The sequence below is a fragment of the Astyanax mexicanus genome, chromosome 13 (genome assembly GCF_023375975.1).
Source record: "Astyanax mexicanus isolate ESR-SI-001 chromosome 13, AstMex3_surface, whole genome shotgun sequence".
Taxonomy (NCBI): Eukaryota; Metazoa; Chordata; class Actinopteri; order Characiformes; family Acestrorhamphidae; genus Astyanax; species Astyanax mexicanus.
Genome location: NC_064420.1, coordinates 44,069,567 through 44,083,688, shown reverse-complemented (window position 1 = coordinate 44,083,688; position 14,122 = coordinate 44,069,567). Strand labels below are relative to the sequence as shown.

Sequence of the window (14,122 nt, the reverse complement as noted above, 5' to 3'; positions counted from 1 at the left end):
GCCATTACACTGTAGAACTCCTAACACTTTGGTTGATTTTAAGGAAACTCTGAGCCATATGCCAACTCTGCACTAGTTATCTACCCTTACAATATGTACATGACTCCATAAGTCACTTTACTTTTAGGTATTTATTCTGCTACCTTAGATGTATGTATATTTATACAGATGTACATTATGTATCTATGTCATATAACTATATTTAAAATTTATGCTGCTACATTTCTATATATTTAGATACTTTTGTACTTACTTGTTCAATCCCGCGATGTCGTCCAACATTCTTAAAATTTACATTTGTGCTGCTATTTAACGCATTGATATATTTTTATATTAAATTCTGATACAGTGTATGGAATGTTTCTTTTTTTCTGTTTATTCCATACCTGTCAAGTTTTATATTTAAAAATAAGGGATATTTTCCTCCGTCCGCTTAAAGTCGTCCCACCAGCCCAACCAAGATTTAGTATTCCTTACATTTTAAGACAGGTTTACAAGAAATCTAAAATAACCACATGTGAACCACTTACACACTAAATTTAGATTATCAGAATCTGATATACCTCTGCGCTCCGCGAAACCAGCAAGCTGATTGGCTGTTTCTCCTGAAAGGCGAGACTTTCTCCTTGAAACGGCACCACGATTAGTTAAGAGACACAGATCTCCTCAATAATAAATAATAATAATAATAATGAAGTTTTTTTAATTTTAATATAATACGGGAAATTTACGGGAAAATACTAATACGGGAGGACGGCGGGAAAGAGGAGTAAAATACGGTAGTTTCCCGGCCAAAACGGGAGACTTGACAGGTATGGTTTATTCTATGTACTGTGTTCTGCATACATGTGTGTATTATGAATAACAATAAAGGTTGTCTAAGTCTAAGTCTAAGTCAAATCCAAACAGAAGATGGTAGGTAGCATGTTATTCTGCATACCTGAGATACAAAAAAAAGAAAAATAGGCATTAGATTACTAGTTTTGATCAATAACAGTGATCCACATGGAGAATAGTAAATGAGAGATGCTCAGAAACAGACAGAGGACCACATTAATAATACAGATTATATTTTTTCACTCTATATTTAAAACAACACATCCCCAATATTTTTCCTCTCCATTTCTTAACATTACCAAACCCTTTAAAACTTACCTGAACCGTGTTTCCTAAGAGCAGTGTGTGTGTGTAGTGATTGTGTGCGCATGTGTGTGTATTCCTGACAGTCATTGTCTGGTGGTTTCTAGCCCCAGGCTTTGGCATGCTTCTTTCAGTCCACGTCCAAGTCTTCGTTTCACTCGTTCTTTCTCTCCCTTTCTTTCCTCTGCGGGTGTGTGTGTGTTTTCGGGCTGGGCTGCGCTGAAAGGACTTCTTTAATCAGATCATTTACTGAGGGAAACCCGAGATGCTCTGACTCCCACGTTCAGCAGGTACACACACGGCATGCCCCCCAAGGGGTGCGCACACACACACACATACACACCCTCACATACACATCCCCATTTACCACCTTAAAACCACAAGAAAGCGTTTCAGAGCAAAAAGGTTACAGATCTGGTACTGATTTTTAATAATTTTAATAATAAAAGTAAAAAAACTACATTTTCTATCATAATATACAAGTACACATAATCAACAAGTAAACATATACATGACAAATATATATATATATATATATATATATATATATATATATATATATATATATATATATATATATATATATATATATATGTTAAATCTGATGCTAAGCAGATTTTTTTTATTTTCACTGGTGTACAACAATGTGTTTTATCCCATGACTTTTGCCACATCCCATGCCTGTACGGCCTGAAGTATATAATGGATGTAATCTGTTTGTACGGTAAATTCTAACCAGATGTCTTCAGTCACTACCACATATGTCAGCACTGTAATGGTACTAATACCTTCTATGACATATTCTCACAACACACCTGACCAACTATCAGTCCTCACTCAAACTCCCATAATACTGTACATGCCGCCTTGCCATGAGCACACTGCCCAGTGTTCAACCTAGCTTACAAGAAAGCACCTCACAACTTATACAAGTGTGGGCATTTCCAAGCCATCTCCTTAGATAGCACTTAATGATCAGTTTTCACACTGGTATCCCATGACTGTTGCTATGTTAGTTTTTATTTATATATTTTTATATTTATGAATCTGTATCATCATTGTCCATCATACTTTTAGTTTTGTTCACGTTTTACATTTACATTTAAAAAGTAAATGTACATTAATTGCTATAAATATAAATTAAAGTTATTGTTCTTGACAAATTAATTGATAAATGATTTTTTTCTGTGATAGGCTTTATATGTCTTATATACTGTATATGTCCCATTATTAATATAGACGTATATCATTGTTTTGGAAGAATGTCAGTAATAAGTTCATAGGTGTTCATAAAAGCCAAAACAACAAACAGGTACTGAAGGACTCACACACAAACACACACACACACACACACACACACAGTCCTGACACAGACTTCACACACCTGGCCTCCTTTTTACCTGTCATAGTGGCTGTGCTTTGCAGCTGTTGAGCTAGTCAGGGATGTCCTGCATCACAGATGGACTTTCGGTAAAGGCCAGTGTGTGTGTGTGTGTGTGTGTATGTGGTGTGTTGGTGAGAGAGAGAAAGAGAGAAAGAGAGAGAGAGAGAGACAGTGAGATAAAGAGAATACAAGTCTTGTGCCATGGGCATGTCAGTTAGCGAGGTTTGGTGGCTAAGTCAAAATAAAAAATAGACACAAAATGACGTGTGTGAAACATTCGTGTTTTTCTCCAATCCCTTCAAATCTCAAAGTCTGGAGCGTTGCCAAATTTGACCTACTGTTCTCTCTCTCACTCTCTTTCTGTGTGTGTGTGTGAGTGTGTGTGTGTGTGTGTCCATGGGGAGGCTCAGGAGGCGAGGGGATCGGTTTACCCCAAAAATGTGGCGGCCGTACAAAAGCATCCCATCCTGCAGGACCTGGGAGACTGGAGGGAGGGAGGGGTTACCACAGCGATGGCAGAATCCAGGAAACTGGAGATGACATGAAAGGACGCATTAACGGAGAGAGAGAAAGAGAGAGAGAGAGGGTGAGAGAAAAGGAAAATAACACAATTTAAAAAGTAAAATTAGATAAGAAAAAGGAAAAGGTTATTTTTTTAATGATAAGCGTCTTGCATAAGGAAGGACAAAGTGAAAGAAAAATAAGTGAAAAAAAACTAAACAGTTGGAAATTTACACATTTAAGCAACCAGTTAAATAAAGGGTGAAGCCTGTCACAACATCACTTGACAGTTGAACACGCTTGCAGGAGTACACTAAGCGTGTTTTAATCGCTTCTCCAGAATAAAGGAGTCCAGGACTCATTCTGGGCTTGTTTGGGGAAGCAGGCTCAGGGTTTTTCAGTGGCTTTCACACACACACACACACACACAAGAACTCCATTTGAACCATGGGTCTACTGATCTACAGTTCCATGCAACACATTTCTGCATGTCGGTTCGCAAAAGCTTAGTGCACTCACAAAGCTTAGCTCATTACAGTAAACTTGCTTCAGTCTTATTAAAGTGTGGGTTTATAATATCATAAAAACATACTGATGGAAAGAGAACTAACACAATCATTTGAAGGAGGCACGATTATAAAACTGGAAATCCAGGAGAACACATTCCCTATGCTAGTAAACCATCTGGTTAAACAGCTGCTGACCAGTATATCATATGCTGAATTTGGATGAATTTGGATTAATGAAGTTACTGATTGTGTAGTTATAAATTTGTGCAGTTACAGATTGTGTAGTTACAAATTTGAGTAGTTATACATTGTTTAGTGTCAAATTATGTGGGGTTACTGAATGTACAGATATACAGTATAATGTGTGTACACATTCTATTTCTATACAGAATGTCAGGTTTTAAATTGAGTAGGAATAGAAATTGTGCAGTTACAGAATGTATATTTGCAGACTGAGTATAGCTATAAATTGTGTATCTACAGATTGTAGAGACAAAGAATGTATAGTTACAGTTTAAGTATAGTTATAAACTGTGTAGATACAGATTGTATAGATATAGAATGTATAGTTATAGACTGAGTATAATTATAAATTGTGTAGTTACAGAATGTATAGATACAGAATGTATATTTACTAATTGATTATAGCAAGGAATTGTGTAGGTTCACAATGTATAGATGTAGAATATCAAGTTACAGTTTTAATATAGTTATAAATTATGTAGATATTGTATAGATACAAAATGTATAGTTACAGAATGATTATAGATAAAAATTGTGTAGTTACAGAATATATAAATATAGAATGTATAGTTATAGACTGAATATAATTATAAATGTAGTTACAGAATGTATAGATACAGAATGTATAGCTATAGATTGAGTATACTTATAAATTGTGTAGTTACAGAATGTATAGATGCAGAATGTATAGTTATAGTTTAAGTATAGTTTACATTGTGTAGATACAGATTGTATAGATGTAGAATGTAGTGTTATAGAGTGAGTATATTTATAAATTGTGTAGTTACAGAACATATAGATACATAATGTATATTTACTTATTGATTATAGCTAAGAATTGTGTAGGTTCACAGTGTATTGATATATAATATGTAGTTACAGTTTGAGTATAGTTATAAATTGTGTAGATACAGAATGTATAGTTACAGCTCGAGTATAGTTATAAACTGTGTAGTTACAGAATGTTTAGTTACAGATATTGAATATAGCTATAAATTGGGTAGTTACAGAATATATAGTTACAGAATGTATAGATATAGAATATTTACTTGCAGATTGAGTATAGTTAAAAAATCTATGACTTAAATTGTGTCGTTGTTTTTTTTTTTTTCTCAAATATTTTTTTAAATAATTTCTTTCCATTTTTGCTCTAAAGCCCAAAGGTCTTATACTTTGTGTTTAATTATAATAGCCAGGCATATTTTATATAATAATCCTGAATCTCATTTGTAATCATCGCTGTAATAATGTGTTGGACAGAAGGTTAGATACAAGTGTGTCTAAATGTGTGTGTGTGTGTGTGTGTGTGTGTGTATACAAAAGAGAGCACTGGGGTCATTGCATTATTTCAGACTTAGCTTAGCCCTGTGTTTGTTTGAGAATCCATGTAATGTAGGTGGCACACATTCACACATACACACTCACTCACAAACATATCAGCGATGAATCATTCAACTGTCATTTAATACAATGCATCTCTCTCTCTCTTTCTCACTCGCACACACAGACAATCACACACACACACACAAACACACATGCACGCACACATACACACATGCAAAGGTAACTTAAGCTGCTATTAGCTAATGAAAAAAACATCAGCACTCCCACGTTAGCATTAGCTATGACCCTCTGAATCTCTGAGGATATGGATTGGTCTCTCTGTCTGTCAGGTCCAGTTCATACACACACATGCACACACACACATGCACACGTAAACACACTTGGTTAAAGCACTAAGGGTATTAGCTGAAATATGATCCGACCCATCAGGCTCCTCTCTGGGGTTAAAATAGCTCAGTCGCTCATTCATTAGCCCACTTGACCGCTGGAGTGGCCCTTGAACTCAAAATCGAACGTCCACCCCCACGTAGTAACGAGTTGGCACTTCTGTTCTCACAACCAGCACAGTTTAATTACAATAACTGCAGAAGGATTGCAGAAACAACCTGCAAACCATGATTTAATTAGCTGTGTACTTTTTAATTAATTTGATATTTGATGTGTTTCACTTATTTATTTAATTGACATGAAATTATCTATCTATCTATCTATCTATCTATCTATCTATCTATCTATCTCTCTATCCATCCATCCATCCATCCATCCATCCACCCATCCATCGTAAAAATACATTTATTTTTTCTTTTAGTGTTGCTACAACCTCATTACTTAACATTGCCTCTTGACCATAAGACTGCTATCTATCTATCTATCTATCTATCTATCTATCTATCTATCTATCTATCTATCTATCTATCTATCTATCTATCTATCTATCTATCTATCTATCTATCTATCTATCTATCTATCTATTTTACAAAACCAACTCTCAAAACAGAGTCTGTACAAATGGAGGAAATTGAGTAACATTATTACCCTCATCAGGAGTGCTCAACCAATACAGGCCTGGCTAAGAGCAACGTGTGTAACTTCTAAGCAACTAAAGGCCGTTTTAATATTTGTGTGAAATTCGGATGAAGTTTTAGGGCAGATTTCTGCAGCCATATAGAAAGATCTGTCTGTCTATCCAGCCATCCATCTATCCATTCATCTGACCAAACACCCACCCAGTCAATTTGAGAGTGATCTAATAGCAGAATGTTTTCCTCATTCCTTAAAAAATTATGTTCTGCTCCCAGTGTCAAATGGGGTGCCAAGTATTTTAAGGAGTGTGTGTGTGTCAGTGTTTGTGTGTGTCAGTGTGTCTGTATGGAGCATAATTCCAGTGTTTGATGCTGATAATGATAAGTAATTAGATCTTATTCCTCCCTCACTCTGTAAATACCAGTGTAAGTGTGAATGATGGGGTCGCACACACTCAGGAAATGAATCAGGCCGAGGGTGAGCGGGGGGCTCGTCAGCTCACACACACTAACAGCAGGGTTGGCTGGTGGACAGTGACTGGTTAAACAGTGCGGCAGTCAGAATGAATTGCAGCGTGCCGTTTAATTAAGAACAATGTTCAACAAACACAATATCAAAGACAGACATAAATTAGCCAGATTAGCTTAGCGCTCCTCACTCTGTGATGTACTGATGACAGGAAATGCCTGGGGTAGTGTCTGACACCAGTTTCACCACAGTACTGAATCATCAGTTCACAACTGACCTTAAAGGGCCCCAAAGAGTACATTTATTTCCCTGCAATTTATGTTTATCTACTGTGGTTCACTTAAAACATTAGTGCGGCTTTCTGCAACAAAAACAGACATCATTCCATTTGTTCATGACCGTTTTTTTTCCTTGTTTCCTTTTCTTGATTGTATTTTTTATTTCTTTCAAAAATATAACAATAAACATTTTGGGAATTGCAGAACGAACCTATTTTCTGGAACTTGTAGTAAAATTTGCATTTATTAAAAAAAAAGTACAGAGCCGCTAAGGTAACACAGTCATTGTTGTAATAGGGTGTTGCCATAAGATAATATGTTGAGGCCACAAAGGTCAGTGTAACGTTTATTACTTTATTTTTCTGACTGTTTGAGGCTATATACAAAAATAGAAAATGTATGTATGTAAAATGTACTTAAAAACTTTATTTTTTATGTAGTACAGTGTACAAGAAATAGGTTTTCATCCATTTTTCCAATACATTTTTTTTCATCTCTGCACCTCATGAAATTCAGTTTGCGAAAGGCAGAAATGAAAAACTATATAATTAAAAAATTGGTTGAAAACCCATTTCTCCTTCATTCTACTGAATGGGAAAAAAATTATTGAGTTTTATACACAATTTTTTATTTTCAAATTTGGCTTGATACAGTCAGACAATTAAACTACTAAACGTTACACTGACTCACAAAAGGGTATATTATAAAACTGACATTAATTATAATTTGTAGCCTCAATAGCCTCAAGAAGGTCAAATTGTGGTCCCAAAATAATATTGTGTGGCCACACCTTAGTAAAACCCTTTTATGTCATTCTATTTTCTGTTTTCTATAATATGTACACTTTAATGGTTTTGATTTTATTGCTCTGGTTGAAGAAATAGAATTCCAGAGAACACAGATCCTCAGCTCAATACTGGCATGGTGCCAATGGGTTCATATTGATCTGGATAGTGTCCTATTCTATTGGCAATACTTCTATTCATTACTAGGACTAGACAACTAAGTATGTGCATTTGCATATTGGTGCGAGCAATGGCCAGAATTTGGGTATTTTCACCAGCATTATTTAGTCAAGTTAAAACATACTCTTGGTACGGTTCGTTTTGGTAGATGTAAATGTGATCACACAACTGTACCGAGACCTACAAGAGGAGGTGGCCTCAGTCCAGTTTCAAACAAACAATTTGTGGTGAGAATGTGATACAACCTCAAACCGACCCAACTTTTAAATGTACTCATGTTTGAAGTGAATAGCTGTTCAGGTGGCGTTTAATCTGATTTATTACCCAGATTATTACTGCAGATATGCACTAATGCTGTTTCCATGCTAAGCTGTTTTTACACTGAAAGCTGTATGTGCAGCCGTCACTGACATCTGCACCATGCATCATATTGAAAACACTGCACAGTTCTAGGTGTTGATCTGGTACACAGAACCTTCTTATTGTATTTACTTTCTAGCTAAATAATCAGAAAGAATGAGCTTACATTGTTTGTTGTGATGCATTTTGTTGCACTTATATAGATTAAATATAGATATAAAAAAAGAAAAAAACAGCATGTATATAATATAAAATTAAAAATCTGTGTTAACATTGTTAGTTATTGTCTGAGGTTGACATTATTAGCAAGACAAAACAGGATTTTGTGCATCTAGACAACATGAAAACACGTAATTAGATAGAAATTGGGCAGTACTGTGTGTGTGATTGATTTAATAAGACACAAATATATAGACGTGATAATAAACTATATATAGTACTATGCATTTTACTGTTGTTCATGTTTAGGGCAGCCATCTTGGATTCTGAACTCTGGGTTGGGGAGGCTTTACTCACTTTCTGAGTAGAAAATCGAACTTGTCAGTATGTTCCCGGTACAATTTTATGCTAGGGATACACTGATTATTTTATAGCAATACATTTGGCTGGGAAAAGCAGTTAATAATGAGTAAAAAGACTGAATAATTTCTACACTTGAATATAATGACATAAGATTTGATCATTGTTTCCACAATTACATAACTTAGCCTTACAATATAATATCATTTGGATGTGTTTAAAAAACATTGCTTTTTCTCCTTAAAGTGGAAGTGGAAGTTCAGACCCACCTTAAAGCCCTTACAGTGTTTTAAAGGGTTTCACTTCAGAGTTGGACTCACACCCACACATATGGTGGTTTAAATATCCTACGGTTTAGGCAGCCCAGAGCAGTAGTGGGGTATTCAGTTGTGTGATGCAGAAGCTGAGTGTCATCACATTCCTGTACATCAGACATCAAAATCAAATCAAATCAAATCAAATTTATTTGTATAGCGCTTTTTACAACTGGTGTTGGCACAAAGCAGCTTTACAGAAACATGATTACAGGACAAGGAATCAGGCAAAACATTAAACATAGAATATACATAATACAGAACCCCCAGTGAGCGCGGAGGCAAGGAAAAACTCCCTCAGAGCTGCAGGAGGAGGAAGAAACCTTGGGAGGACCAAGACTCACATTAAAGGCGGGACCATCCTACCACTGGTCAAATGGCTTTTAAATTCATTTTAAAAAGTCTTTCATACATCCACATAGGTTTTATATATTCAGGTGTATAGCAGCTCCACTAATGGCTTATAGAGTAAGATGGATGATGAGCAGCTGATCTGTGGTGGTGGATGGAGAAGAGCTGACTTCAGAAACTTCAAGTCTGGCCAGACAGAGGACATGAGAGCCTGAGGGTCCAACATCCCTCGGTATCGGGTCAGACAGGTGGGCAGTCAGTAACTCGGAGGAAGGCAGAGAGATGGAATTAGTTTTGACTGGATTTATGTAAAACAGAGAATATAAAACATTATCAGAGTGTGGCAAATGACTCCGGCAGATCTAAATAAAACAGCCTAACTAAAGGCAGAGAGCCAGAAGGTAACATAGACATGGAGGCTCCCTGAAACACTGGCATCCACCCACTCCACCGTCCACAAACCTGAGTGACCGTGTGCAGTGGGAGAACAACAGCACCAGCATCTCAGTTTACCACAATTTCCTCTGTCCATGAACCCCTGAATCTGCAGCCTTATCTAAAGGGAAAAACATTAATTACCAAAAGCTAAACTAAACTAGTTTTCAGTCTAGACTTAAAGATTGAGACTGTGTCTGAGTCCCGAACATATTCGGGGAGATTATTCCAGAGTTGAGGCGCTTTATAAGAGAAAGCTCTTCCTCCTGCAGAGCTCCTCTGAATTTTAGGACCTACTAATAAACCAGCACCCTGAGATCTAAGTAATCGCGGTGGTTCATAACAGGAGATGAGGTCTTGTAAATACTCAGGAGCGAGCCCGTGTAGGGCTTTATAGGTTAACAGGAGAATTTTATAGTCTATGCGGAATTTGACTGGAAGCCAGTGCAGTGCTGATAGTACTGGACTAATATGGTCAAATTTTCTCGTTAAAATTAGGTCTAAAAAGCTGTAAAGCTGTAATGTAATGTCTGGTGGGGTCTGTCCTGCCCCACACGGCTCCTACAGAGCAGAGCTTCATTTTTTTCATGCTTCAGTTTCCAAGGCCGCATCACCGCAGCCCGGTTTCAGCAGCAGTGATGATGGTGTGTAAAATATGTTTCTGCGTAATTTGCTCAGGCCTGTTCAGTGTCACCCACGGCGGTGGATTAGAGGGGCGGGGGGGAAATTGGGGACCTTTTAGACCAACATCATTAGCACTGTAGATTTAGCGCCGCTGGAATCAAAATGAAAACATTTCTGCACAGATTCACGAAGGAAGTTTATAATTAAAGCTATAACAGCTGGCCTAATTAGACAAATTATTAAAGCATGTGAGAGGAATGGTGTTCTTTGGAAAGTGCTAAGATTTGCGCTCTCTCTCTCTCCTTCTCTTCTCTTTCTCTCTCTTTCTCTCTGCTGTTTTTGCTCTTTTCTCTGTTAATATAACCCCATGTGTTTATTTCCCCTCATTCGCTCATTACCAATGAAAACACTGAGCACATTTTTACTCCCCAAAGTTGGGAGAGAACCATTGATCAGGGGGTGTGCATGCATGTGCATGTGTGTGTGTGTGTGTGTGTGTGTATGTGTGTATGTCTCAGGGTGTGTGTCTTGTAGCTGTCCTTACTTTGAATCCAAAGGCAGAGCTTTAACGCTGTCCAATCACACCTCTCCATAGGAGACCGCTCTCAGTGCCAAGGCTGCAGCCGCAAAGCATACTGGGAGCTCAGAACATTTTTCTGTGTCTCCGTTAGTCTGGGTTAGCTGATTAGACTTGTAGATTTGTGGCTGCTGATAATGTGCATTAATCCTACTAGATAGTGTTTATTGGTAATTGTTTAATTATGAAACAGTTTAGGCCTTTGTGTTACAAATACTTTATTACAAAATAATAGCTTATACATATCATATCAAACAGCAGAACGTTCTATCTATTCCTCACAGTAACATTACTCTGATACCAAAATCAGAAACAGTTATCATCCAAAACTAACTCTCCAATCCTTATTGCTGAGTTCAGCTGTTAGCTAGTATTGAGCTGTTAGCTGCATTTTGGGTTCTGAGTTCAATAACTAAAGACTGGAGTGAACTATAGCCATAATTTACATATCATATCAAACCACAGAACCTACTAACCTAACCAGCATAGTGCCCTCCATTTGTTATCAAACACCTACCAATAATTTGGCTCAGAATACAGTTAGCATCGTCAGTTAGCCATTAGTCATTATAGGTAATCTAACATTTGGGGTTTTATTATCAAAGTCCCCAAGGCCTGATCATATTATTAATATGATGTATAGTAAATAAAAAGAACATCCAGTTTATTTACATTTATTCAGACTTTACTAAGTGAACCTTTGATCAAAATATGGTCAAATATCTAAATTCTGATAACATTTGCTTCTCATTTTAAGCATTTTTATGCAGAGATGGAATATTTTATTAGTACAGAGCAACATATTTCATATAATTGTATAACAGTATTTACAGCATCTGTTACTGCCTGATGTTTATTACAGGGAATTCTGAGCCAATTATTTATTCATTAATGTTATCCTCAGCTAAATTTACTTTGAATTGTACAGTTTAAAATACTTTCTTAGCAAAACATGATGAATGCAATTAATTAAGATTAATTCAGAGCATGTAATAGATTAGATTCAAAATCACTTTACAACACCCATTATATAATTTAAGGAAAAACCTAAGCATTTTAATAGAGAATGTAAACTGAAGGTAAAGTATAGTTTAATACAGATGTATGCATGTAATAATGACTAATTATGTAAATACACACAGAATAGCATTATAATATAATATAATAGCAGAATGAATGGCTTCTTACAGTGCATTAACACAGATGGTAATTTACGCACGCACACACACACACACACACACACACACACACACACACACATACATTCAGAACATTCTCATGCCAGTCTGAGCTCTAGACTTAGCACAGTAATGCTCAGTGTAACAGACAGTAATCTTGAGGAATGTCTTTAAGTTATAGTGAAAATAGGAGAGATGATGGCAATGTCAGATGCACTTACCTTCCCCGTTCACACACACACACACACACACACCATTCTGTTCCAGTGGATTTGGGTGTCTAAATGAGCCAGTCTGACCTCTGTCTCTCTCTCTTTCTCTCTCTTCGTCTGTCTATCTATATGTTTCAAATGCACTCTATTCAATTAAAATGTTACATCACCACTGTGATAATATACTGAACTGATCTGCACTTTAATTCATGTTTTTCTCAGTGAGGACTTTTAATATAAAAGCTAAGACCCATTTATAGAAAAAAGGAAATGTACATTCTGAAAAATACAGAGAAAGAGAGAGAAAATATAGAGAGAGAAATAAAGAGAGAGAGAGACAGAGAGAGACAGCATGTCTTCTAAGAGACTGTCAGACCTTTAATTCAGTTAGAGCTAAACTGGCCTTGAATTACTTTGATGGAAAGTCCATGTGTTCAAGAAAAAGAGGGAGAGAGAGAGAGAGAGAAAGAGAGAGAGACAGAAGAGAGAGAGGGCAGAGAGAGACAGAGACAGAGAGACAGACCGGGGGGTGGGGGGGGGGGGGGGGTGGGTTCTTTAGGTCCAGCCGACATGCTGAGTTAATGGAAGTAATCCTACACCCTAATGAAATAACAATGGTGGTGGACAGGACACACACACACACACACTTGCTCTACAGCTCTTCTTTTTCTTTGTCATATGATTTGTCTACTAGTACTTCAAGGGTAGAAGACACACACATCTGTACACTAATACACACACACACACACATTTGCACACACATTACCGATAACTTTGGGTTGAGTGCAGTGAAAGTACACATCAATACACCTTTGACCTCTGAGAGGACATCTCAAAGAGACTGTACAATACATCTTTATGTCTATATGTGTGTGTCTGTGTGTATGTGTGTGTGTGTGTGTTTCAGTCAGTTACATATGTGGTCCTATAACAGATATGTACCCGTGAAATTGCTGTTTTAAAAAAACATTTTAAATGCTGACATGCCAAAAGTCAAGGGATAGCAGTTGTATATAAATGCATTATGAAGTGTTTTACGTCATGGTAATGCTCAGCTTGATAATGCTCACACCTGTATAAGCTATGAGGTGTTGTTTTGTGTGTGAGGCTGAACACTGGCCAGTGTGCTCATGGCAAGGCAACATAATTCATAGATTGGAGTGAGGCCTGAAAGTGGGATCAAATAAGTGGATGGGAGAGGGACATTGCATTTATGAAGTTGTGTGGGCAATTACAATGCACAGTGGACAGTGCTGCATGTCGTGAGAGTTAATGATTGTGACCGACAGCATCTGGCTAGAATTGTCCATGCATTACATTACATTTATGGCATTTAGCTGACACTCTTATACAGAGTGACTTACAAGGTTAATCCAGAGGTGGGTTAATGTAGTGTTAGGAGTCTTGCCCATGGATTTTTATTGGTGTAGCGCAGCATTCATTCACCCAGACCTGGAATTGAACCCTAGTCTACAACATGATGTGTTAGCTCACTGGCAGGGGGTGGTGTTATCCACTGCACCACACCAACAACAGAACAGACATGCAACTCTGGCAGAAATCACATCCACATTTAATGCAGTAGACCCTACACACATATCCACAGGTCAGTACAGCATTCTCTTTAGATTACATCAAACATGACAAAAGTGATGGGACAATAATTACATTAATAATAATAAATGAACATGACCTCA

The 14,122-nt window shown here is 37.0% G+C and overlaps 1 protein-coding gene across 3 annotated transcripts in view; it reads left to right on the top strand.

The window, feature by feature from the left end:
- Positions 1 to 14,122, top strand: part of eya4 (EYA transcriptional coactivator and phosphatase 4) — a 162,166-nt gene that overhangs the window by 62,525 nt on the left and 85,519 nt on the right. Inside the window, exon 5 of one of the 3 annotated variants that reach the window (XM_049462772.1) lies at positions 1,367 to 1,430. The exons of 1 other annotated variant lie outside the window; for it this stretch is intronic. The gene's annotated coding sequence lies outside the window, so the exon portion shown is untranslated. Of the gene's footprint in view, positions 1 to 1,340; positions 1,431 to 14,122 lie in introns of those variants that run through there. One more of the 3 variants, XM_049462774.1, reaches the window with a different exon arrangement.